The sequence below is a fragment of the Phacochoerus africanus genome, chromosome 8 (genome assembly GCF_016906955.1).
Source record: "Phacochoerus africanus isolate WHEZ1 chromosome 8, ROS_Pafr_v1, whole genome shotgun sequence".
Taxonomy (NCBI): domain Eukaryota; kingdom Metazoa; phylum Chordata; class Mammalia; order Artiodactyla; family Suidae; genus Phacochoerus; species Phacochoerus africanus.
In genome coordinates this window covers 46,150,388-46,177,088 of record NC_062551.1, presented here as the reverse complement: position 1 = coordinate 46,177,088, position 26,701 = coordinate 46,150,388, and the positions used below count along the sequence as shown (strand labels likewise).

The following is a 26,701-nucleotide window of genomic DNA, read 5'->3' as shown; positions in this document are numbered from 1 at the left end:
CAATTGGGAGTTCCCATCGTGGCGCAGTGGTTAATGAATCCGACTAGGAACCATGAGGTTGCGGGTTTGATCCCTGGCCTTGCTCAGTGGGTTAAGGATCTGGCGTTGCCATGAGCTGTGGTGTGGGTCACAGGCGTGGCTCGGATCCTGTGTTGCTGTGGCTCTGGCGTAGGTGGGTGGCTACAGCTCTGATTGGACCCCTGGCCTGGGAAGCTCCATATGCCATGGGAGCGGCCCTAGAAAAGGCAAAAAAAGACAAAAAAAAATGGGGACAATAAATGCCTCCAGAATCAGAGCCCCAGGAGGTAACATGGAAGCATCAATCACTGTCTTATTATTTAAGCAGTCTTCAATCGATTAGATTTTGGTATTTAGAAAGGAAAAACTATTTTCTAGGCAGCCAAGTGCTTCATGATTATGAACCCATTGAACTCTGGGTAGGAAATCCCCTTTAAAAATGTCCATGGAGTCAGAGTTCCCGTCGTGGCTCAGTGGTTAACAAATCCGACTAGGAACCATGAGGTTGTGGGTTCGATCCCTGTCCTGGCTCAGTGGGTTAAGGATCCGGCGTTGCCGTGAGCTGTAGTGTAGGCCGGTGGCTACAGCTCCGATTCGAACCCCTCGCCTGGGAACCTCCATATGCCGCAGGAGCAGCCCTAGAAAAGGCAAAAAAATAAAAAAATAAATAAATACATAAAAATGTCCGTGGAGTTCCCCCTTTGTGGTTCAGCGGTTAACGAATCTGACTAGTATCCATGAGGATGTGGGTTCAGTCCCTGGCCTCGCTCAGTGGGTTAAAGATCTTTCATTGCCATGAGCTGTGGTATAGGTTGCAGACATAGCTCAGATCCTGAGTTGCTGTGGCTGTGGTGTAGGCCAGCAGCTATGGTTCTGATGCAACCCCTAGCCTGGGAACTTCCATATGCCTCGGGTGCAGCCCTAAAAAGCAAAAAGAAAAACCAAAAAAGAAAAAGAAATGTTGGAGTTCCCGTCGTGGCTCAGTGGTCAATGAATCTGACTGGTATCCATGAGGACACAGGTTCGATCCCTGGACTTGCTCAGTGGGTTAAGGATCTGGCATTGCCTTGAGCTGTGGTGTAGTCTGCAGACGTGGCTTGGATCCCGTGTGGCTGTGGCTGTGGTGTAGGCTACAGCTCTGATTCAACCCCTAGCCTGGGAACCTCCATATCCCGTAGGTGCAGCCCTAAAAGAAAAAAAAAAAAAAAAGATGAAAAATAAATATCCATGGAATGAGTGCACATCAGTAGATTTATTGTTAAGAGCTGTCTCTATGGTCCAGCTGGATTAAGTACCAGCCTCCATCATTCACCACACTACAGCCACAGTGACCTACCCACCCCCACCCCCTGCCCCGAACACCTCAGCAACTTCCTGCTTTTGCTGCTCCTTCTTTCTGGATGCCTGTCACCACTCCCGGGACGCTCTGTCCTGTGATGGCCTTCTTTTCAAGGGACTTCCCCAGTCACCTTACTAAAGACCCTGAGCTTCTGACCCCTACTCTGACACTGTCTGTCTTAAGGTTTACAGAACACCCATGGCTGCCTGAAACCACATAGGCCAGTGGCTGCAGCTCTGATTGGACCCCTAGCCTGGGAACCTCCCTATGTTGCAAGTACAGCCCTAAAATGACAAGAAAAAAAAAGGGATCCAGTACTGCCACAGCTGCAGCAGGGGTCGCAACTGTGCCTTGGATCTGATCCCTGGCCTAGGAACTCCATATGTTGCTGGGCAGCTAAAAAAAAGTAAGAAAGAAAAAAGATAGTTTGTCCAGTTTCATACTGCCAAGAAAAACTAGTGGGTTTCTGCAGACAAAGATGGGAAATAGACACAACAGAGGACCAAGTAGACTGGGAGTTCCCTGAGAAATGATATAGATCTTATTTGTCATTTTATCTGCAGCTGCTAGAACAGTGCTTGGCACTCACCCTACAGATAATAACTATTGAGTGAAGTGAGCTAATGGATTGTGAGATTTGAGCTGGAGAAGCAGGATGATGTGAAAGACACTAGATCACTTAAAGTGGGTGGCAGCCCCAGCATCTGTTGTTTGAGGCAAAGGTCCAGTCCACACTCTCCCGCCCTGAGGCCCTCAGCGTGTTGTGAACCATGGTTTTGACAGAGAAAAATTGCTCAGGTTGGATGCTGTAAATACGCATTCCTTCCTCGTATTCATAGATCTCTTCAGGACAGGGGCAGACCACGACCTTCAGCTCTGATAGCTCTGTCACAAGCTTTAGCAGGCTCTTGAGGCTGTAGGTTGAGATGCAGTTGCCAGAGAATCTGAAGCTCTGGAGGCGGAAGCATCAACTCAGGGCTGGCAGGAGGACCATGAGATGCAGATCCCTCATCCCACAGTGGTTCAGGACCAGTTCCTGCAGGGTGCCTGAGGCCTCCCTAAGAAGAGCCTCCAGTGCTCCTGGAGCTATCTGGGAAAGGTCATTTTTACTCAAATCTAACTTTTTCAGGTGTGAGGCCTGAGGACTCTGAAAGCAGATGTCTCTGTTAAGAAGAGCACAGGAGGGCAGCTCCAAGGTCTCCAGGGCAGCAGGCAGGTAGCTGAGGAGAGATGGCAGCACATGGTTACTCTCAGCGAGCAGGGATTGGGCAAAAAACGTCTCAGGAGCCCCCAGGCTTTCTAGCCCCCAAAGACTCATGCCCTAGACTGGGCCAGGTCTGGTGTGTAAAGACCTTCTCTGATCAGGAGACTGTCCTAGGACCAGCCCTACCCCGTGATGAGTGACAGTGGTCGTCGACTCATCCTTTCAAGGCCCCAGGACTCAAGTCTATGAAGTGAATATCTTAACTATCTTACTACTTAACTTTTAAGTCTTTTGGGGATGTAGAGGTCCTCATTTTTTATTTTTGGCCACACTTGCATCATGTGGAAGTTCCCAGGCCAGAGACTGAACCCATGCCACAGCAGCAACCCGAGCCACTGCAGCAACAATGCCAGATCCTCAACCTGCTGCACCACAAGGGAGGGCCCTAGAGGTACTCATTTTTAAAAGGCTCAGAACATAAAATAAGCACTGAATATAGTTCGCCCTTGAACAACTCAGGTTGAGCTGATAGTCCATTTATAGGTGGATTTTTTCCCATAAATACCATTACAGTACAACGCAACCTGCAGTTGCTTAAATCCTTGGATACAGAGAGCCTCCTGGAAAGTTATTTGGATTTTCAGCTGCGCAGGGGTTCAGCACCTCTATAACCTTCCAAAGTTGTTCAAGGGTCAACTGTAGTAAAATAGTAGCTACAGTGAGTTCCCATTGTGACTCAACAAATTAAGATCCCGACATAGTATCCGTGAGGATTTGAGTTTGATCCCTGGCCTTGCTCAGTAGATTAAAGATCCAGAGTTGCCATCAGCTATGGCCCAGGTTGCAGATGTGGCTTAGATCCCAAATTGCTGTGGCTGTGGTGGTGTAGGCTGGGAACCCCTAGACTGGGAACTTCTATATGGCATAGGCTGGCAGCTACAGCTCCAATTAGACCCCTAGCTTGGGAACCTCCATATGCCGAGGGTCCAGCCCTAAAAAGACAGAAAGACCAAAAAAAAAAAAAAAAAGTAGCTATGATCACTGAATAGTGGTTTGGGGGCTGCTGCCACCTCTAGCTTCCATTTACCCTGTCACTAGACCCAAGAAACTAGATTTCCAAGAGTTCCTTGGAGATATTTTTAAGGGCCATTGTCACTGGGGGCAGGGGGACAGAGAATATCAAACATCTATGGGTTGTTTATTTTTTGTCTTTTTCTAGGGCTGCACTCTTGGCATATGGAGGTTCCCAAGCTAAGGGTCTAATCGGAGCTGTAGCTGCCGCCCTATGCCCGTCACAGCAACGCGGGATCCAAGCCATGTCTGCGACCTACACCACAGCTCATGGCAATGCCAGATCCTTAACCCACTGAGCAAGTCCAGGGATCGAATCTGTGTCCTCATAAATGCTCCACTGAGCCACAACGTGCACTCCTATGTATCTTTTATTACCAATACTGCTTCATCTTCCCTCATCAAGAACTATAAGCTCCTCTGGGCATTCAATGAGTACCCAAGAATGAAGGTGATTTCCCCAGAGAGGTGGTTTAGCACAGAAAGAACAAACTTCCTGGGTTCAAATCTTGCCTCTTACTGGCTGTGTGACCTTGGACAATTTCCTGAACCTCTCTGGGTCTTGGTTACTCCATCTGTAAAATAGGTATAATAGAACTGCTCAGTGCAAGGGCCTAGGGGATGTTCAGTGCTGAGTCTGTGAGTTTTTTCTCCTCCAGATATAATTTACTTTCCCTGAAAGTTACCAGTCCTCAAGGGGGCCTGAGACAGACTCAGCTGGCTAGGATGTGCATCCACTGTTCTTGCTCTCTGTCCTGACTTGCAGTCTGTCACTAAGGAATGGGGAGAAACTTCCCTTGTGCTCACCTGAGAAGGTGGTGCAAGTAGCCTGAAATGTGGTGGGAGGACAGGTGGAGCAGCCAGAGGCGTCCCAGCGGGCTTAGGTGGGAGAGGAACCAAGTGAAAGCATCAGAGGGCAGCTCCCTCTCGGCAGCTGCAGTCCCGAAGATGGGCTGAGACAGCGTGAAGCTGCGCAGGTTTTTCATTTGCTCCGCTTGTCGGGCAAGTTTGCTGTCACCTGAGAGCAACCCAAAGCAGTCCCTTATCTCCAGCTCTTGAATAAATTCCAGCTGCAGCAGGTCCAGGATCTCCATGGCCCGGATGATCGGTATGTTCTTGATGTGCAGCTTCCTACAAAACAGGCGCAGGGGCTGGCAGCTCTGCTTCACCTTCCTCAAGACAGAGGAAGATAAGTCCCCACTGCGAAAGGTGCCCAAGGAGAGGTTTATATGCAGGTCCAAAGGTTGCCAGTCCTGACAAGGCTTCTTCAGTTTTTCCTTTTCCTGGGTTTGGTCTCAGGAAGGGTCATCCTAGGTCCACGCATGTAGTCTGTGAGGATGCGGAGTTAGCTGCATCCCCAGAGCAGTCATTAGACTCTGTGAGCTCGACCTCTGGTCTGAAATCTACTACCCTCAGTTTTGACTTCCTGAGGGAAGAGAATTAAGCACAACCAGCTGAGGCCAACACTGGCCCTTCCGTCCCCAAACAAGCACGGTCTTTCCTCAGCTGCTCTCCCTCCCCAGTCTGCTCATCCTGCATCCTTTGTTCCTTTCTGGAGTTTTCTCACCTGCTGCACCCACATGAATGGCTGAAACACTCTAAACACCTCAGCTCGGAGTTCCCATTGTGGCTCAATGGTCATGAACCCATGAGTATCCATGAGGACTCATGTTCAGTCCCTGGCCTTGCTCAGTGGGTTAAGGGTCCGATGTTGCCGTGAGCTGTGGCTGTGGCTGGCAGTTGTAGCTCCTATTTGGCCCCTAGCCTGGGAACTTTCATATGCCATGGGTGCGGCCCTGAAAAATAAATAAAAAATATACATAAACACCTCAGCCCTGCCATTGTACCTCCCCCCCCCAAACTTTTCTTAGGTGACTTCACCAAGTTTCCTTGAAGTGGTTGCTGTTGGTGCCCTGTCCAGTTTGCCTTCACTATACCCACCACTGCTGTCTGGTTGAATCCAGAGAATTACCATTAGCTAAACAGGAGACAGCTGGCAAGAAAAGCTGTGCCTTTTCCTTCCTGGGCCAGGGGTAGGAGTATAGTTTGGCCAATGGCTAACAGACATGGTGAGCAGGGTCAAAAGCCTGGTCCCCTTGCCTGGTGTGAAAACTCCTGTGCTACTTTCTGGTTCAGTGCACACACCAGAGTTCCCTGGGATCAGGCTGAAGTTAGTCATTTTGTTTTTGTTTTTTTTGTCTTTCTGTCTTTTCTGGTGCCGTACCCATGGCATGTGGAGGTTCCCATGCTAGGGGTCTAATCAGAGCTGTAGCCACCGGCCTTCACCACAGCCACAGCAACTCCAGATCCGAGCCTGTCTTTGACCTACACCCCAGCTCACGCAATGCCGGATCCTTAACCCACTGAGCAAGGCCAGGGATCAAACCCTCAATCTCATGGTTCCTAGTCGGATTCGTTAACCACTGAGCCACGATGGGAACTCTCTGTATGTAAATTCTATTTCAAGAAGGTTGATATGTTTTTTAAAGGATCGTGAAAGCTTTTGCTGTAATTTACAAATCAAGACCCACCATTAGTCAACTAGAGCAGGCACTTTACACCCTCTGGGCATAAGAGTCCACTGCCCCTTGGGGGATGGGAAAACATAAAGTACCCCACCTCATCTTGCGGGGGTCCTTGAAGGACAGAAGTTAAACAGGAAAAGCCACTCTGGAGTTCCTGGTGTGCCGTGGCAAGTTAAGGATCCGGCGTTTTCTTTGCGGCAGAAGTCTCCTTCTTAAATTTTGTTGAGCACTTTTATCTTGAAGGGTATTGGATTTTTGTCAAATTAGTATCTATATAAATTGAGATAATTATTTTTTCTTTATTCTTTTAATGATTTGCACTATTAGGTTAGCTCAGTGAGCTTGGCTGGTTCCAGTGCAGAATTGCACATGCTAGAGAGAGAATTGGCCCTTGACTGGCTCCTGGGAATTTATTTCTGAGTTCTTGGATAATCCTGCCTCAAGATGTTGTATATCTGAGGCATTGGGGCACCCTGTATCTATTTGATCAGACTGTTAATCTATGCTAATAATGTGACTTGTGGTAAGAGTCTGCCTGAGCTCTGGATCAGGCTGTATCAGTTTGACCTCTTGGGGAGCTGGAGACTGAGTAGCTCAGATCAGTTATATGGTCACCACATGCCTAAATGACTGAGCTCCCTATAAAACCTGGACGCCAGGGCTTGGGTGAGCTTCCCTGGTTCACACACTTCACACTTATTGCCTCCCACGGCTGCTGGGAGAATTAAGTGCTGTCTTATGTGACTCCATTGGGGGAGGACAACTGGAACCTTACTTCTCGTCTCTCCTATACTTTGCCTTATATGCCTTTTCCATTTGCTGATTTTAAAGAGTATCCTTCCACTAAAATAAATCATATGCATAAATATTACAGCTTTTCTTTCTTCCTCTCTCTTTCTTTCTTTTTTTTTTGGTCGCACGCAGCATGCCAAAATTTCCCAGCCAGGGATCTAACCCATGACACAGCTGTAACCAGAGCACAACAGTGACAATGACAGATCCTTAAGCCAAGGAGCCACCACCTCTGGTGATCCTTATTATGGCTTTTCTGAGTGTTGTGACTCTTTCCAGAAAATCACTGAGCCTAAGGGTGTTCTTCTGGATCTGGTAGGGATGGTGTAGGCTCAGGTAGTTATAGAAGTCCCGGTAGAGGATCATAGATAGAGAGGGAAATCTAGGAGACTTTGGGAGATCACTTTAAATTAATAAATTGCTCAAAAAAGCCACCAGAACAATGCAGGCTTGCCTGACTAGTGGAAGTGCGAGAACTACCTCAGGTTGTTTGGTGGGGGATGGGATGAGGCCTGCTTTGAGATTCAGACCTAGGGCAGGAGTTTGAGAACCGCCCTTCTGCTGATTTGAATACACAATTTATGGGATACCCAGGAGGAGCTACTATTCCCAGAAAGGAAGAGGCGGTCTTTTCCAACCTCCATTCCTTTGGATGATGAAACTGTGGCCCACCCGATCCTCAGGGCTTGCATCTCTCACAAGCATCCTATCCTAATAAATGTATTTTTTTGCCTATCACTTTGTCTTTCGCTGAATTCCTTCTGCTCGGAGACATGAAGAACCTGAACCTCAGTGAGTTCAGACACAGGATGAGTGATTCTAATTTAAAACCGTGGGTTTATTTTATTTTTTTATTTTTTTGTCTTTTTGCTATTTCTTGGGCCGCTCCTGCGGCACATGGAGGTTCCCAGGCTAGGGGTCTAATCGGAGCTGTAGCCACCGGCCTATGCCAGAGCCACAGCAACTCGGGATCCGAGCCGCGTCTGCAACCTACACCACAGCTCACGGCAACGCCAGATCCTTTAACCCACTGAGCAAGGGCAGGGACCGAACCCGCAACCTCATGGTTCCTAGTCGGATTCGTCAACAACTGCACCACGATGGGAACTCCTAAAACCGTGGGTTTAAGTCCCAGTCTGGGTTTAGGCTGGGTTCAAGTCCTAATCTATGTTCTGGCTAGGTTCAAGTGGTTAGTGCTGTCAGTTTTCAGATCCCCAAGTCATATGGTATAAGATGTTGATTAATTTTCATATGTTGAACCTCTTTTGTATTCCTGAGATAAATCTTACCTGGTTATTATATACCCCTTCTATATACTGCAGGTTTCCATTTGCTGGTATTTCTTGAGGTTTTTTTATTGATTTATTTTGGTCTTTTTGCCACTTCTTGGGCCATTCCCGAGGCATGTGGAGGTTCCCAGGCTAGGGGTCGAATCAGAGTTGCAGCCGCCGGCCTACACCACAGCTCACGGCAACGCTGGATCCTTTACCCACTGAGCAAGGCCAGGGATCGAACCCACAACCTCATGGTTCCTAGTCGGATTCGTTAACCACTGAGCCATGACGGGAACTCCTCTTGAGGTTTTTTTATATCCATATATACAAGAGATATTGGTCTGTTGTTTTCTTTCTTTTTTTTTTTCCTCTTTTTTTAGGTCCACACCTGCGACATATGGGTGTTCCCAGGCTAGTGGTGGAATAGGAGCTGCTGCTTCCAACCTACACCATAGCTCACGGCAACACTGGATCCATAACCCACTGAGTCAGGCCTGGGGTTGAAACCACATCCTAATGGATATTAGATTCTTAACCCGCTGAACCACAAGAACTCCCAATGATGTAGCTTTAAACCTCAAAGAATTAAATAAATAGGAACAAACTATACCAAAAGCCAGCAGAAAAAAAGGAAATAATAAAAATTAGAGTGAAAAAAATCAAACAATGAGAAAAATAGAGAAAATCAATGAGACCAAATTTGGTTCTGTGAAAAGATCAGTAAAACTGACAACTTTTAGCTAGAATGACCTAGAAAGAAAAAGAGTATAGGAATTATTTTGCTATAATGGGGTTATGGGTTAAGGATCCCACATCGTCACTGCAGTGCTAGAGTCTGCTCTGGCACAGGTTCCATCCCTGGCCTGGAAAAGAAAAAAAACAAACAAACTACTGTATTGATTTTAGAGCTCTAATCTTTTTATTTTGCTAAAATGTGAAATGTAAAATCTACCATTTTAACTGTATATACATACAGTTCAGCAGCATTAAGTATATTTGCATTGCTGTGCAACCATCACTACCATCCATCTCCAGACTTTTTCATCTTCCCAAGCTGAAACGCATTCTCTATGCCCATTAAATAATAACCCCCTATTTCCTCTTCCTTCTAGCCCCTGGCAATCACCATTCCACTTACTATCTCTGAATTTGAGTAAACTAGGTACCTCATGTGAGTGGAATTGTGCGATATATGTTGTAGGGGGAGTTCCCGCTATGGTGCAGTGGGTTAAGAACCTGACTGCAGTGGCTTGGATCACTGTAGAGGCTTGGGTATTATCCAGGCCTGGTGCAGGGGGTTACAGTATCCCAAGTTGCCAAAGTTAGGATGTAGGTCACAGCTGGGGCTCAGATTCAATCTCTGGCCCGGGAACTTCCATATGCTGTGGGCGAGGCCATAAATGTGTGTGTGGGTATGGTAGGGGGACATAACTTGCCACCCCCAAAGGTCTGTTACTTTGAGGTGAAAGTAATCAAAGCCCAAAAAGATTTGAGAAGAAACTTTGATCTCCCCCTAACTGTGTAAAAGAATATGTTTAAAGGACCTGTTTCGGGAAGGAAGCTATCGCCATAGATAACTATAGTATGAACTAGGTTTGTAAACAGGGAAGAAGCTAGCAATCCTCCCTGGGTCTCATTGTCTCTTGCTGGCTGACGAGGCCTGCTTGTCAACCCAGGTCCCGAAGTCAGTGGTGCCACAGAAATAATAAGAAAGAGACATAGAAATAGAGTGGGGATCAGGGGGCTACCGCCTCCAAGAGGCAATAGCCACCCTCTGAGCCAACTCATGGTTTTTATTTACTCTTTTCTACATCCTTGTATGTGCAGGGGATACATTGGTATTTTACTTCAAACTTACTGGAAGCGAGATATGCTAGGACAGGCATTCCTAAGCACAGAAAGTAGTCATAAATGTTTTAGCCCTCCCAGGCCATAGTTTGTTCTTTGCTTCAAGCCATCTATGGCCTCTCGCATAAATCCCCCAAGGCTCCAGTCCTGAGAATGTCAGAGCTGATGGTTTTCCATCAGCAACATCAGGGCTTCAGCAATCTTGTTTTCCAGATGCCGTTCTTTGATGATGTTCTCATTCATTTGCTTCAAGGGTCATGAGAGAGTCCTGAGACCTTGTGTAAACTGACCTCTACAGCCACTCTATGGCGCCAGTCTTTTTTTTTTTTTTTTATAAAACAGCTTTCTTTTTTTTTCAATTTTTTTACAGAATAAAATACATACATTTACACACAATTACATTCACACAGATTATTATAACATGGATCTTAAGAAACAGATTAAGTGACTCCCACTGGAGAAGTGGAATGGAAAATATGCTGAGACAAATAGGAAATTTATTCTATACTTTATCTCAATTTTATGGCTTTCATCTTTACTACTTAGTTTTATCTGTTACATTTCAATTTTTCTTTAAAAATTAGCATTAAATTGTTACATTATGCAACTAAAATTTACAAAGAAGAAAGCCTTATATACCATTAAATATCTTATATGGAGTTCCCGTCGTGGCACAGTGGTTAACCAATCCGACTAGGAACCATGAGGTGGCGGGTTTGGGACCTGCCCTTGCTCAGTGGGTTAACGATCCGGCGTTGCCATGAGCTGTGGTGTAGTTTGCAGACACGGCTCAGATCCTGCGTTGCTGTGGCTCTGGCGTAGGCTGGTGACTACAGCTCCGATTCGACCCCTAGCCTGGGAACCTCCATGTGCCGCAGGAGCGGCCCAAGAAATGGCAAAATAAATAAATAAATAAATAAATAAATATCTTATATAGCCTAATAAAAAGAATAACAACTGGTAAGCATAACAAAAATAATACACCCTCTGAAAATAAGTAAAATATAAAATGCATAAGTTGGTTAAAAAACAGTGTAACTATATAAATATGTCCTCACAATTTGTTCCATCTCATTGATTCTGCAATAAAGGCATTACACCATTCTAGGTGATGTGATAAACAAGACATTATAGACTTTACATTGTACCATGGAGAGAAATGGTTATTAATGATACAATTGTAGAACTGTATTATTTAATTGTACAGTGGCATTATTTAATTATAATTATCATAAATTCTTTGATGGAGAGGAAATCAGAATCAGATCTAAGAAGACTTCAGCATTCCAAGAATGATGTCAAATGATCCCCTTCATGGTGGATTATGCACTTATTTACGATGAGATATATTTCTTCTCCAGAGATTCCTTGTTTGTGTATCAATTGTAGATTTTTGGTTTGCAGTTATTCTGAAGTTTTGATGTAAGAGTCTATATGTATATGAGATTGTTTTAAGTTGTTGTTCTCTTAATTGCAAGTTCATCTCTGGTGTCCTGCATTTGTACCCACCTCTTCTCATGATTTCTGATTTTGGTGGTATAATTGTGCATGGATGATTTCGTATCTTTACTGTATATATACCTTTACTGGTGAGCCTTGTCATTTGTGGAATTTTTGTTTCCTGTTGCTGATCTTTTCTTTCCTGCCTAGAGAAGTTCCTTTAGTATTTGTTGTAAGGCTGGTTTAGTGTTGCTGAATTCTCTCAGCTTTTGCTTATCTGAGAAGATTTTTATTTCTCCTTCAAATCTGAATGAGAGCCTTGCTGGGTAGAGTAATCTTGGTTGGAGGTTTTTTCCTTTCATCACGTTAAGTATATCATGCCACTCCCTTCTGGACTGCAGAGTTTCTGCTGAAAAATCTGCCGATAACCTTATTGGAGTTCCCTTGTATGTTACCTGTTTCTTTTCCCTAGCTGCTTTCAAGATTTTCTCTTTGACTTTAATTTTGGTCAGTTTGATTAGTATGGTCTTGGTGTGTTCCTCCTTGGGTTTATTTTCTATGGTACTCGTTGTGCCTCCTGGATTTGAGTGAGTGGTTCATCTTCCATGTTAGGGAAATTTTCGGCTATTATCTCTTGGAATATTTTTTCTGTCCCCTTCTCTCTCTCTTCTCCTTCTGGCACCCCTATAATACGGATGTTGGTGCGTTTAACGTTGTCCCAGAGTTCCCTGAGACTCTCTTCATTTGTTTTCAATCTTTTTTCTCTTTTCTCTTCTGCATCCGTAATTTCTTCTAATCTGTCCTCCACCTCGCTTATTCGTTCTTCTGCCTCCTGTATTCTGCTGTTAGCTGCTTCTAGTGAGTTTTTTATTTCAGTTATTGTATTTTGCATCTCTTCTTGTTTAAGTTTTATATCTTGTATGTCTTTGGTTAGTGTTTCCTGTAAGTTATCCATCTTTGCCTCCAGTTTATTTCCAATGTCTTGCATCATCTTCAGCATTGACAGTCTAAAGTCTTTTTCCTGGAGGCTGAGAATCTCCTCATTGCTTAGCTGATTTTCTGGGTTTTTTCCTTTCTCCCTCATCTGAGTTATAGTTCTCTGTCTTTTCATTTTTATAGGTTTTTGGTGTGGTGACCTTTTTATAGATAATAGAGCTGTAGCCTCTCTTACTTCTGTGGCTGAAGTTGGTATGGGGGGCTTGCTGTAGGCTTCCTGATGGGAGGGGCTGATGCCTGCCCACTGGTAGGTGGAGCTGATTCTAATCCCTCTGGTGGGTGGGGCTTAGTCTCTGGATGGGTTTAGGGGCTGCTGTGTGCCTGAGGCTCTTTAGGTAGCCTGTTTACTGAGGGGCGGGGCTGTGATCCCACCTGGATTGTTGTTTGCCCTGGGGGTTCTCAGCACTGACTCACATGGGTGGGGCCAGATTTTCCCAAAATGGCCCCCTCCAGAGAAAGGCAGCTGCTGAATATTCCCGAGAGCTTTGCCTTCAATGTCCTTCCCTCACAACAAGCCACATTCACCCCTGTTTTCCCATGATGTCCTCCAAGAACTGCAGTCAGGTTTGACCTAGGTTCCTGTGGAGACCTCGCTCTGCCCTGGGACCCAGTGCCCATGAAAGTCTGTGTGCCCCTTTTAAGAATGGGGTCTCTTTCCCCCAGTCCTGTGGAGCTCCTGCACACAAGCCCCGCTGGCCTTCAATGCCAGATGCTCCAGGGGCTCTTTCTCCCAGTGACAGATCCCAGCATGTGAGGGTTTGATGTGGGGCTCAGAACTCTTACTCCTGCAGGTGAGTCTCTGTGAGCCAGTTAGTTTTCAGTCTGTGGAGCTTCCCACCCGGGAGGTATGCAGTTGTTTATATCACGAAATCACCCCTCCTACCTGTGGATGTGGCCTCCTCTTTTTCTTCTGGAGTAGGGTATGGGTTTCCAGTCCATTTGGGTGGAGATTGCTCAGTCTTTAGTTGTGAATTTTGTTGTTTTTAGGAGAGAAGTTGAGCTCCAGTCCTTCTATTCCGCCATCTTAATCCCCTAGCCAGTCTTTTCTTTCTATTCTTTGTCATGTCGCATATTCATGCCTCCAACAGCTGGCCCAGCAGACACTTATTTCATGTTTCATGGGATTCTTTGAGGTCCCAAACTGCTACCCCCAACATCCTCTTTTGTCTTTACCTGAAGGTGGTAATTGAGGTTAGCGTTTTGGTCATTTTGAGAGTTACTCTCTTTTTACTCCCTTTTCCTGGCTATCTCCCAATCTATACATGTTATGGAACATCGATTTTCTCCTGTTAGTCTGTCTCACGTCAACTTAATTCTTAGACTAGCCAGCAGAACCTAGAAGAGTAGAGGAAATTTTCTTCCTCGCTGAAAATGTCCTTTTGTGTCTGGCTTATTTCACTTAGCCTAATGCCTTCAATTATATCCTTGTCATAGCATGTAACAGAATTTCCTTCTTTTTGGATTTCCCTGGAGGAGCAGTGGGTCTAGCATTGTCATTTCTGTGGCTTGGGTCACTGCTATTGTGTGAGTTCAGTCTCTGGCCTGGGAACTTCACATGCTTTGAACTTCCTGTGTGCTAAGGATGTGGCCAAAAAGGAAAAAAAAAAAGGAATTTCATTTTTTTAAGGCTGAATAATATTCTATTGTCTGCACATACTGCATTTTATTAATTCATCTGTTGAGGGACTAAATGTCCATCTAAATGATTGTTTCCTCTTTTTGGCTATTGTGAATAATACTACTGTGAATATTATCATACAAATATCCTTAAAGTCCCTGCTTTCTGGAGTTCCCCTTGTGGCACAGCAGAAAAGAATCTGACTAGTGTCCATGAGGATTCGGGTTCGATCCTGGCCTCGCTCAGTGGGTCAGGGATCCAGCATTGCCAGCTCAGATCCCATATTGCTGTGGCTGTGGCTAGGCTGGCAGCTGTAGCTATGATTAACTCCTAGCGTGGGAATTGCCATATGCTGCGGGTGCTGCCCTAAAAAGGCCCCCCCCCAAAAAAAAGAAAAGAAAAACAAGCAAAGTCCATGCTTTCAATTCAACTTAGATATATACCTGTAGTGGAATTTCTGGATCACAGGGTAATTCAATATTTAATTTTTTGAGGAGTTTCTGTGCTGTTTTCCACAGCAGCTGCCCATTTTACATTCCCACCAGCAGGACACAAAAGTTCCAATTTCTCCATATCTTTGCAAACACTTGTTATTTTCTGGGTTTGTTTTTTTTTTTTTTGGTCTTTTTGCCTTTTCTAGGGCCGCTCCCTCGGCATATGGAGGTTCCCAGGCTAGGGGTCTAATCAGAGCTGTAGCCACCGGCCTACACCAGAGCCACAGCAACACCAGATCCAAGCCACGTCTGCGACCTACACCACAGCTCACAGCAACGCTGGATCCTTAACCCACTGAGCAAGGCCAGGGATTGAACCCGCAACCTCATGGTTCCTAGTCGGATTCGTTAACCACTGAGCCACGACGGGAACTCCTGGGTTTGTTTTTTGTCCTGTTTCTTTTTTGGTCTTTCCTTCCTTCTATTTATTTATTTACTTATTTATTATTTACTTATTTATTTATTTGCTTGCTTGCTTGCTTTTTAGGGCTAAACTCACCAGCATATGGAAGTTCTCAGGCTAGGGGTCAAACTGGAGCTATAGCTGCTGGGTCTGAGATGGGCGTTCAACCTACACCACAGCTCACCCACCACAAGCCGGATCCCTGACCCACTGAACTAGGCCAGGGATTGAACCCGCATTCTCATGGATACTACTTGGATTCACTTCTGCTGTGCCTCAGTGGGAAATCCCACTTTCTTTTTTTAAATAATAGCCATTCTAATGTGAAGTTGACTATTCACAAAATCTTTGTGACTTTGGTTTGCATTTTCTTAAAGATTAGTGATATTGAGCAATTTTTCAGGTGTTTACTGGCTATCTGGATATCATCTTTGTGGGTTTTTTTTTTTTTTTTCTTTTTAGGGCCGTACCTGCGGCCTATGGAGGTTCCTAGGCTAGGGATTGAATCAGGAGCTGTAGCTGCTGGGCTACACCACAGCCACAGCAACACAGGATCCAAGCCACATCTGCAACATCACAGCTCATGACAATGCTGGATCCTTAACCCACTGAACAAGGCCAGGGATCGAACCTGTCTTCATGGATGCTAGTCAGATTCGTTGACCGCTGAGCCACAAAGGGAACTCCTGTATGTCATCTTTGGAGCAATGTCTATTTGAGTCCTTTCTGATTTTTTTTTTTTTTTCTTTTTTGGCTGCCCTGCAGCATGTAGAATTCCCAGGCCAGGGATCAGATCCGTTGCAGCTGTGGCAACATCAGATCCTTTAACCCATTGTGCTGTGCAAGGCTGGGTCTGTGATCAAACTTGTGTTCTGGTGCTGCAGAGACATTGCTAATCACATTTTGCCACAGCAGGAACTCCAAAAAAAGATTGGTGTCTTTTTTTTTTGCTTTCTTTTGCCTTACCTGTGGCATGCAGAAGTTCCCAGGCCAGAAATCGACAAACCCTCACCACAACAGCAACCCAAACCACTGCAGTGACAAAGACCAATCCTTAACCCATTGCACCACAAGAGAATTCCATATCCTATTTTTTAAACAAATTTGTTTTTTGTGTGTTTCTTTTTGGCCACCCCATGACATATGGAATTCCCTGGCCAGGGATCAGATCCAAGCCACAGTTGTGACCTATGCCACAGCTTTGGTAATGCCAGATCCTTTTAACTCACTCTGCCAGGCCTGGGATCAAACCTGAGTCCCATGGCTCCAGAGATGCTGCTGATCCCATTGCGCCACAGCAGGAACTCCTAAACAAGTTGTTTTTTACATTGTTGAGTTTTTGGAGTTCTTTATTTAGTCTGGATAGTAAGCCCTTATCAGATATATGATTTGCAAATATTCTCTACCATCCTATGAGGCTTTATTTTATTTTATTTTTATTTATTTATTTTTTTTGTCTTTTTTCCTTTTCTAGGGCCGCTCCCATAGCATATGGAGGTTCCCAGGCTAGGGGTCGAATCAGAGCTGTAGCCACCTGCCTACACCAGAGCCACAGCAACATGGGATCCGAGCCTCGTCTGTGACCTACACCACAGCTCACAGCAACGCCAGATCTTTGACCCACTGAGCAAGGCCAGGGATCAAACCTGCAACCTCATGGTTCCCAGTCAGATTCATTAACCACTGTGCCACGACAGGAATTCCATTTTTTTTTAATTTTATATATATATTTTTTAGGATCACACTTGCAGCATATGGAAGTTCCCAAGCTAGGGGTAAAATCAGAGCTATAGCTGCTGGCCTAAGCCACAGCCACAGCAACGTGGGATCTGAGCCTCATCTGTGACCTACACCACAGCTCAGGGGAACTCCATATCCTTAACCCACTGAGTGGAGCCAGGTATCGAACCCTTGTCCTCATGGATACTAGTCATGTTCTTAACCTTCTAAGCCACAAAAGGAACTCCATATGAGTTGTATTCTTGTTCTCTTGATATTATCCTTTGATGTACAAGTTCTTAATGTGGATGTAGTCCAGTTTATCTATTTTTATTTCTTGCCTATGCTTTTGATTTCATATCAAGAAATTATTGCCAAATCTAATGTCATGAAATTTTCCCCTATGTTTTCTTACAGAAATTATAAAATCCTTACATTTTAGGTTTTACATTTGTCTTTGATTCCTTTTGAGTTAATTATTGAATATGATATATTTTTTGCATGTAGCTATATGATTTTCTCAGCATGATTTGTTGAAACCTTTTTCCTTTCCCCATTGAATCATCCTGGCATCCTTGTCAAAAATTATTTTATCAAACATATAAAGGTTTGGTGTTATCATTGTAGCTCAGCAGGTTAAGAACCCGACTGGTACCCATGAGGATGCAGGTTCGATCCCTGGCCTCAATCAATGGGTGAGGGATCCAGTGTTGCTGCAAGCTGTGGTGTATGTCGCAGATGTGGCTTGGGTCTGGTGTTGCTGTGGCTGAGGTATAGGTTGGCGGCTGCAACTCTGATTCCACCCCTGGCCTGGAAACCTCCATGTGCTGCAGATGTGGCTCTAAAAATGCAAAAACAAAAAACAAAAACTCTAGATATAAATAGACATTATATCTATATTTATTGATCTGCTCTGTCTATCCACCCGTCTATTTATCTATCTAGAGATTTTTAAAGAATTGGCTCACATAGTTGTGAAATCTTGGTAAGTGCAAAATCTTCAGGGTTAGCTGGCAGACTGGGGTCCTTGTAAGAGGAGCAGAAGAGCACAAAGGCAGTCTTTTTTTTTTTTTTTTTTGTCTTTTTGCCTTTTCTTGGGCCGCTCCCGCGGCATATGGAGGTTCCCAGGCTAGGGGTCGAATCGCAGCTATAGCCACTGGCCTACACCAGAGCCACAGCAGTGTAGGATCCAAGCCGAGTCTGCGACCTACACCACAGCTCACGGCAACGCCGGATCCTTAACCCACTGAGCAAGGGCAGGGGTCGAACCTGCAACCTCATGGTTCCCAGTCAGATTCGTTAACCACCGCACCACCACAGGAACTCCAAGGCAGTCTTTTTGATAGGGATCGAGTAGGATAGTCACCCAGGTAGTTGTAGAAGTCCCAGTGGGGGACCACAGATAGAGAGGGAAACCTAGGGAAATTTGGGAGACCAGTGAAAGTGAATGATTGTGCAAGAAAGCTATCAGAATGTCATGGAACAAAGCAGGCTTGGTTAAAATCATAAATCAAACCAGAAGATATACCTCAGGTCATTAAGTGAAAGATAAAATGAGGTCTGCATTCAAGTTCAGCAAGATAATGATCCTTAGGACCAAGGACAAGAATTTAAGGGAAAGATGACATTCCAGAGTAGAAGACCCGTTATAAGGAAATCTGAGATGATGCAACATGTTTTAGCCTATGTTACCGCCTTGCTGCTGATTTGAATAAGCACCATGATAGTCCTAGTTTGATCTCATAGGGTCAAATACTCTCTTACCTGAGGAGGAGCTGGTGATGTAATCCTGCTGTCTACTTGAGAATGAGGAATAATACAGTCTTTCTCACTCTCCACTTTCCTTGGATTATAAAAATGTAGCCCATCTAATCCTTGGGGCAGAGCCTCATTGCCTTACTTGTAGCCTTTATAAGTGTCCCATCTTGCTAAGTCTATTTCTTGCCTATCACTTTGCCTCTCTTTGAATTCCTTCTGCGCTGAGACACAAAAAACCTGAGCCTCAGTAAGTCCAGACACCAAGTAAGTGATTCTAAAACAAACAAACAAACCAACAAAAAACATGGGTTCAAGTCCCAGTCTGGGTTTGGCTATGTTGAGTCAGAGTTCGGTTTCATTTTGATGGAATTCCTTCTTGCTTGGGTGAGGTTAGTCTTTGTTCTATTGTCCTATTAAGGCTTCTGAGGTTGAGTAGGACACTAGTTAGAAGGAGAGGCAGCAGCTATTCACCGCCAAGCTCTTTCACAGCACCAGGAGTTTGTCAGGTACACACTCAGAGAGAGGAAAGAAGGGGGGAATTTTACCCATCTGGACATACAGTTACTGAACCAGGTTTGTTTGCCTGACATGCAGCAAGCCAGACACTGAGGTGCTGAGCTTTACAGCAGAGTTTATTCTCAAGGCACCCAAGCTTTTACCAGATCCAAGCTCATTCTGCTCACTGCACAACTGGCCAGCTAATCCAGAGATGAGTTGTGGAGGTAAGGAATAGCGACTTTATTCGGAAAGCTGTCAGACTGCAAAGATGCTGGCATCGTGTCCCAAAGAACCATCTTCTCCAAATTAGAATTCAGGCTTCTTTTATACTAAAAGGGGTGGGGGTAAAGTCCTGGTTCCAGACAGATTCTGGAGGCCACATGTTCATTTCATCCTTCCAGCTGTCATTCAAGGGTGGGCCTGGTCAGGATGTTTCCTATGAGCTACACAAAGATATTTGAGCATAATGCTCATTATCTGGAGGCAGGGTTCCCAGAGATGGGCCGTTATGTATACTTTAGACTTATAAGCAGCATCCGTTTAGTGATTAACTTGTAATAGAATACAAAGGTTCTTCCCAGTGACACAGTGAGGAAACAAGAGAGCAAATCTCAGATCTACCTCCCTGAAGGATAGAAGCCTGAAATATTTATGGGATAGGGATAAAGGATCTGGGTGGTCTTAGCTATGAGGAAAGTTGATTGAAAGTAGGGAAAAGGTGAGCTCATCAGTGTTCGGCACAGGCCCAGTTTTAGAGTTAGTGGTTCCAACAAGTCCTCCTAACTGGGGAGGAGCCCACTCCGAATTTCTGGAAAACGATTTAAGCCCCCATCACTATAGTGACCCATATGTCGGAAGCGTTACCTATGGGGTGGTGATAAGTTTGGTGAAGCTCAGAGGATATGCAATGAGTGAAAGAAGAGAAAACAAAAGCAGGCTTAATTAATTAGTAGGGGCAAGTTACAAGCAGAGGGGTTTCTAACAAGCTGTTCCCTTATTTGCTGTTCTGTAAGAGGCAGTCAAGGATTTCTAAGGCACCAGCTTCTTTTAACCCTTTGGGGGCATGGTTTCAATATAAGTTATTCTAAAAGATTTTGTTCAAAAGGGGGGAAAAGGGGAAAAAGGAAATGATTATGCTACAGATGGGGCCGTCCCTCTCCTCCCCTTATTAGCCAGAGATAGAAACTCAAACTTGGGGCTTCAGATAGGTAAAAGTCTAAAACGGGGAAAAAAAGGAAGAGGGAAGGAAAACAAAATAAAAAATTTGAAAACCCAAGACACAGCAGGAGAAAATAAAAGATAGTATATATTAAAATCTGACATTTGAGGACGTTCCCTTTGGCACAGTGGGTGAAGGATCTGGGGTTGCTGCAGCCATGGCTTGGGTTCAGTCCCTGGCCTGGGAAATTCCACATGCCACAGGTGTGGCAAAAAAAACCCCAACAAATAAGTTAAATGTGATAATTATATATGTATATATGTGTGTGTGTGTAACAGTTTATATGCTAAAGGAATTTAACAACAACAAAAAGTTCTGATTGGCTTTTGTGCTTGTAATATAGGCTCTTGTTAAAAACAAGATAACGGGGGCATTCCCCTCATGGCGCAGCAGGCTATTATCCATGAGGATGCTGGTTCAATCCCTGGCCCCACTCAGTGGATTAGGATCCAGCATTGCCTTGAGCTGTGCAGGTTGCAGAGGAGGCTCGAATCTCAAGTTGCTGTGGCTGTGATGCAGGCTGGCAGCTGTAGCTCAGATTTGACCCCTAGCCTGTGAACTTCCATATGCTGCAGTTGCAGCCTTAAAAAGCAAAACAAAAACAACAAAACCAAACCAAGATAACGGATGGACCCATAGTGGGGTTGCTCATGCTAAGCCCCAAGTCACCAAACTGAGAGTTCCTGCTCTCCCTGAAACTGAATCTTAACTAGTTAGTCAGGAATCCCGTGATTTGCACTACTGCGATAATCTGCCTAATAGACCCTTGCCATCCCCTGAAGGAAAGTGACCTTGCAATAGTCAACCTCCTTTTTTACTTAGTCTAACTTCCTTGTTGCCACAGCAACGCAGCGTCTGAGCCGGGTCTGCTACCTACACCACAGCTCACGGCAACGCTGGATCCTTAACCCACTGAGCAAGGGCAGGGGCCAAACCTGCAACCTCATGGTTCCTAGTCGGTTTTGTTAACCACTGCACCACGGACGGGAACTCCTAAAAGTCTTTCATTTTATACAGCTCCTTGAAGCTTCTTACTGCCTGGTAGATTGGCTGCTGCCCAGTTCATGAATCTTTGAATAAATGTAATAAGATCTTTATTCAATTTCAATTTACTTAGTTGAATTTTTTTTTTTTTTGTATTTTTTAGGCCTGCACCCATGGCATATGGAGGTTCCCAGGCTAGGGGTCTAATCGGAGCTGTTGCCGCTGGCCTACAACACAGCCACAGCAACGCCAGATCCTTAATCTACTGAGCGAGGCCAGGGATCGAACCTGAAACCTCATGGTTCCTAGTTGGGTTCGTTTCCACTGCGCCACGATGGAAACTCCCTGAATTTTGGGTTTGTTTGTTTGTTTGTTTGTTTGCTATTTCTCAGGCCGCTCCCGCGGGCGTGTGGAGGTTCCCAGGCTAGGGGTTGAATCGGAGCTGTAGTCTCTGGCCTACGCCAGAGCCACAGCAACGCGGGATCCGAGCTGCGTCTGCAACCTACACCACAGCTCACGGCAACGCCGGATCCTTAACCCACTGAGCAAGGCCAGGGACCGAACCCGCAACCTCATGGTTCCTGGTCGGATTCGTTAACCACTGCGCTACGACGGGAACTCCTGAATTTTGTTTTTTTAACGCTCTAAATTAACTTTGACGTTTGCTAAAATGCACCAATTGACAAAACTTCATGGACTTAATATAATCAAATTGTAGTCGTACTTGGAGATCCCATTAAGTTTAAACATTATGCTCTCTACAATCTTAAAAATGTAACTAAATACAAAATAGAAAAATAGTTATGGCTCACTTAAACTATAATCAGGAGACAATATTCCTTCGTCCTGCAATCACGTCAGAGCTGGATGCTGAACAACTAGGGTCACCCTATGGCCCAGAACATGCTGAATTTATTCAAACTAATCCTAAACTCTTTGCCCCGCCCTGCCCTCCCTTTCCGGTGGAACCACCTTAAAGGCTCAGGCCCAAGCTTTCCCCTCACCCATTCTGCCTCCCGACAGACCTTGGCGCTTCACCCTCTGGCCCCCTGTGATGCTGTGCCTGCTGATTCTGGGCATCTGTGAGTATAAAACACTTCTTTTTCTTTTTTCTTTCTTTCTTTTTTTTTTTTTTGTCTATTTCCTATTTCTTGGGCCGCTCCGGCGGCATATGGAGGTTCCCAGGCTAGGGGTCTAATCGTAGCTGTAGCCGCCAGCCTATGCCAGAGCCACAGCAACGCAGGATCCGAGCCACGTCTGCAACCTACACCACAGCTCACGGCAACGCCGGATCGTTAACCCACTGAGCAAGGGCAGGGACCGAACCCTCAACCTCATGGTTCCTATTCGGATTCATTAACCACTGCGCCACGACGGGAACTCCTAAAACACTTCTTTATTGCCTAATTTCCCATCATCATAGTACCAATTGCCCTACAATATCTTAGACACTAAAATAATAAACTTTTCTGGCATCTAAAATTGGTTTAAATACATCTGCTTAGCAGGCCTGGAGCAGTTACTGTCTGCTGCTGAGGTATCCACTAAAGATATAAGGAGAAAAACATCCAACTTTCTGATTGTGGCAACCAAGATTGAACAAGAGAATAGAGAAATTGCAAAAATGTGGGAGGGAGATACTTTTTGCCACTTGGAAATGACCTTGTGTGAGGTGATAGCCGATGTAAATAATGGTCTCTGCCCTTAGTTCCTGACTCAGGGCTCCTGAATCCTTGCAAATAGGGGTGCAAGGAGCATCTTTTATTCTAATATTTAGCCTTTGACCCCAGTTCCTGACACAGGATTCCTGAAATCCTAAATTCAGGAGAGTCCTAAGAGATAAGAGCACTGGGAGCATTTTTTGTTCTAATATTTATCTTTACCCCGGCTCCTGACACAGATTTCCTAAATCCTTTGGAATTTCCTGGATGGATAGGAGCGTCTTTTGTTCTAGTGCGGCAGCTCTGTGGGGGCTTCTGCATAGGGGCTGCTCATCAGAAAGAGCAAGCCATGATTAGAAGCTTGGAATTACCTGTTCTCTAGAGAGGCTGCCTATGTGAGGAGGCATCCATACAATTTCCAGTAGTTTGGGGTTTGGGAACTTCAAGGTTGGTGAACACATCTGCATACTGGGAGGGTGGCCTGTCACAACTCTATGGGGACAGGAGCACCTACGATTCAAGACCCTGCCCCACCTGTATCCTTTATCATGTTCTTTTGTAGTAAGCTGGTAAATAGTAAGTGAACTGTTTTACCTGAGTCCTGCAAGCTGCACTACCAAATTAATGGAACATGAGGAGTGGGTCTCTTGTGGGACTGTCCAATTTATAGCTGATGGATCTGAAGCGCAGGTAATAATCCTGTGATTTGCTCTCATCATCTGAAATTGGCGTGGGGAATAGTCAGATGGGAATGAGCCCTTAACCTACGGGAGCTGATGCTATCTCCAGGTTAAATCAGAATTAAATTGTGGGACACTCAGCTGGTGTTAACAGAATTGCTTGGTGAAGGGAAAACCTCCATAACTGTGTAAGAAGTGTTGTGATTTAAAAAAAAGAAAGAAAAAAAAAGTGTTGTGAGCATGATAGTGACGTGAGAGTAAAGGAGAAACACACAAGATCTGAGGTTCTTCCTACATACCTTGTAAACAGCAAAGAGCCTGCCTTATTCCAAAAATGAATTTAAATTTGAGTTTAGGAGTTTTCTGTTGGCCTAGCAGTTAAGGATCCGGCATTGTCACTGCTGTGGCTTAGGTAGCTGTGGTGTGGGGTTCAATCCCTGGCCTGGAAATTTTTGTATGCTGTGGGCACAGCCAAAAAAAAATTTTTTTTAATTTATATAGAAATATTGGGAAATCATTTCCCACGGACCCTTACCTTCTGGATGATTCACCTTTAAAAGCTTAGTTTGAAACTATTTCAAAGCAAGTCAGTGGGGTTGGAGGTGGGCAAATTGTGTTGATAATATGGGATCTCACGGACACCGCCCCCTCCAGCTAAAATAGTAATACGGGCCTTTTAGCCAAAACTATCATTTCACAGTAATTCTCCAAAATGACAAGCACAACGCAAAGGACACCACAAAGGGAAAGAGGAGGAGCACCTGCTCTGTGTTCTCTGGGCCTTTCAAAAAACACAGAGTTATCCCTTTGGCACATACATGTGAATCTACAAGAAAGGTGATGTGGTTGACATCAGTGGAATGGGCAGTGTTCCAAAAAGAATGCCTCACAAATATCAGCACGGCAAAACTGGAAGACTGCAATGTTAGCCAGCATATAGTTGGCATTGTTAAAAAAATCAAGAGCAAGATTCTTGCCAAGAGCATCAGTGTACCTATTAAGTCTATTAAGCACTCTCAAAGCTGAGATAGCTTTCTGAACCGTCTGAAGGAAAGTGGTCAGAAAAAGAAAGAAGCCAGAGAAAGGAACTTGGGATTAACTGAAGCACCAACCAGCTCTGCCAGAGAGGCACACTTTGTGAGAACCACTGGAAAATAATCTGAGCCACTGAAACCCATTTATTTCCCTATAAATTCATGGCATGATAGGTGTAAAAACAAAAGACCTCTGCACTATTTCTTTTTTTTTTAAAGTAATATGAACTTTGAGTTCCTATGGTGGCTCAGTGGTTAATGAACCAGACTAGCATCCATGAGAACGAGAGTTCAATCCCTGGCCTTGCTCGGCGTGTTGGGGATCTGGCATGAGCTGTGGTGTAGGTCGCAAATGCGGCTTGGATCTCGAGTTGCTATGGCTGTGGGCATAGGTTGACAGCTACAGCTCTGGTTGGAACCCTAGCCTGGGAACCTTCATATGCTGCTGGTGTGGCCCTAAAAAGACAAAAAGACCAAAAAAAAAAAAAAGTAATATAACCTAATCTAGTTAGAAAGGAGCCTTAAAGGATTAATTTTTATAAAATCTAATTAACAGAGGGGTGATTATCCCTGGTACTTCTCCAGTCTAGTTTTGCCTGCTTTAAACTTGAAAGAAAAAAATAAGGGGGACATATTGCTTTACTACAACCTTAATGCTGTGATTCATCTATTAAGGGCCACATGCCCAATATCCAATACTTAGAATGTTTTTAGACTGAGGTGTAATTGAGGTATAATTATACTATAGTATCATTAACTATAGTTGCTGTGCTGTACTTTACTTATTTTATAACTGAAAGTTTGTACCTGTTGATTCTCCTCATTCATCCCACCACCACGCCTGCCCCCAGTTAAAGTGGTAATATGGGCTTTTCAGCCAAAACTGCTATCTCACAGTAATTTTCTACTCTGCCCCCACCCTGCCTCCTCTGGCAATCTTCAGTCTGTTCTCTGTATCTGTGAGCTTGGTTTGTTTTTTGTTTTTATTTGGTTGGTTGGTTTTCTAGGTTCTACCTATAAGTGAGATCATATGGTATTTATCTTTGACTTATTTCATTCAGCTTAATGCATTCACTGCTCCATTCATATTTTCAAAAAAGGCAAGATTTCATTCTTTTTAATGGCCGAATAATATTTCATTGTGTGTGTGTGTATCAACCACACTTTCTTTACCCATTCATCTATCTATGGACATTTAGGTTGTTTCTATCATGGCTGTTGTAAACAATGCTGCAGTGACCATGAGGGTGCATATGTCTTTTCAAATTAGTGTGTTTTTTTTTTTCTTCAGATAAATACCCAGAAGCGGAATTGCTGGATCATATGGTAGATATTTTTAATTTTTTGCCAAACCTCCATAATGCTTTCTTGGTTGTATACAAGTAACACTACACTCCAACAACCTAACTGCTGGGCCTGCAACCTTGATCTGAGAAATACACTTAGATATCACATCAAGAAATAATATGCATATGTATTTTTGACCATATATATATTCAAATTATATATACATTTTGTTTTTGATTTTTAATACTTTAGATATTTTATGAGTAAAATAATATAGTATTTGTCCCTTTGTGACTTATTTCATTTAGTGTAATGTCCTCCACTTTCATCCATGTTGCAGCATGACAGGATTTCCTTCTTCCTTAAGGCTACCTGATATTACATTGTATGTATTGGGTTGCTTCCCCCTCTTGGTTACTGTGAAGAACAGGGCAGTGAACACAGGTGTGCAAATATCTCTTTGAGATCTTGCTTTGAGGATTTAAAAAATGTATATATATATATCCAAAAGTGGGAATCCTGATCATATGGTAATTCTACTTTTAATTTTCTGAGGAATTGTCATATTGTTTTCCATAGTGGCTGTACCTTTTTATATTGACTTCAGCGTACACAAGGTTTCCAGCTTCTCCACATCCTTGTGAATACTTATTTTTTTGTTCTTTTGATAATGTCCATCCTGACAGGTGTGAGGTGCTATCTCATTGAGGTTTTAATTTGTATTTCTCTGTTGGTTAGTGATGTTGAGCATCTTTGCATGTGCTTATTGGACAGTTATATATCTGCTTTGGAGAAATGTCTATTCAAGTCCTTTGCCCAATTTTTTTTAACTGGGTTGT

The 26,701-nt window shown here is 44.2% G+C and overlaps 1 pseudogene; it reads left to right on the top strand.

The window, feature by feature from the left end:
- Positions 1–4,724: 4,724 nt before the first annotated feature.
- LOC125133196 (60S ribosomal protein L21-like) lies at positions 4,725–24,746 on the top strand (annotated as a pseudogene).
- Positions 24,747–26,701: the final 1,955 nt, after the last annotated feature.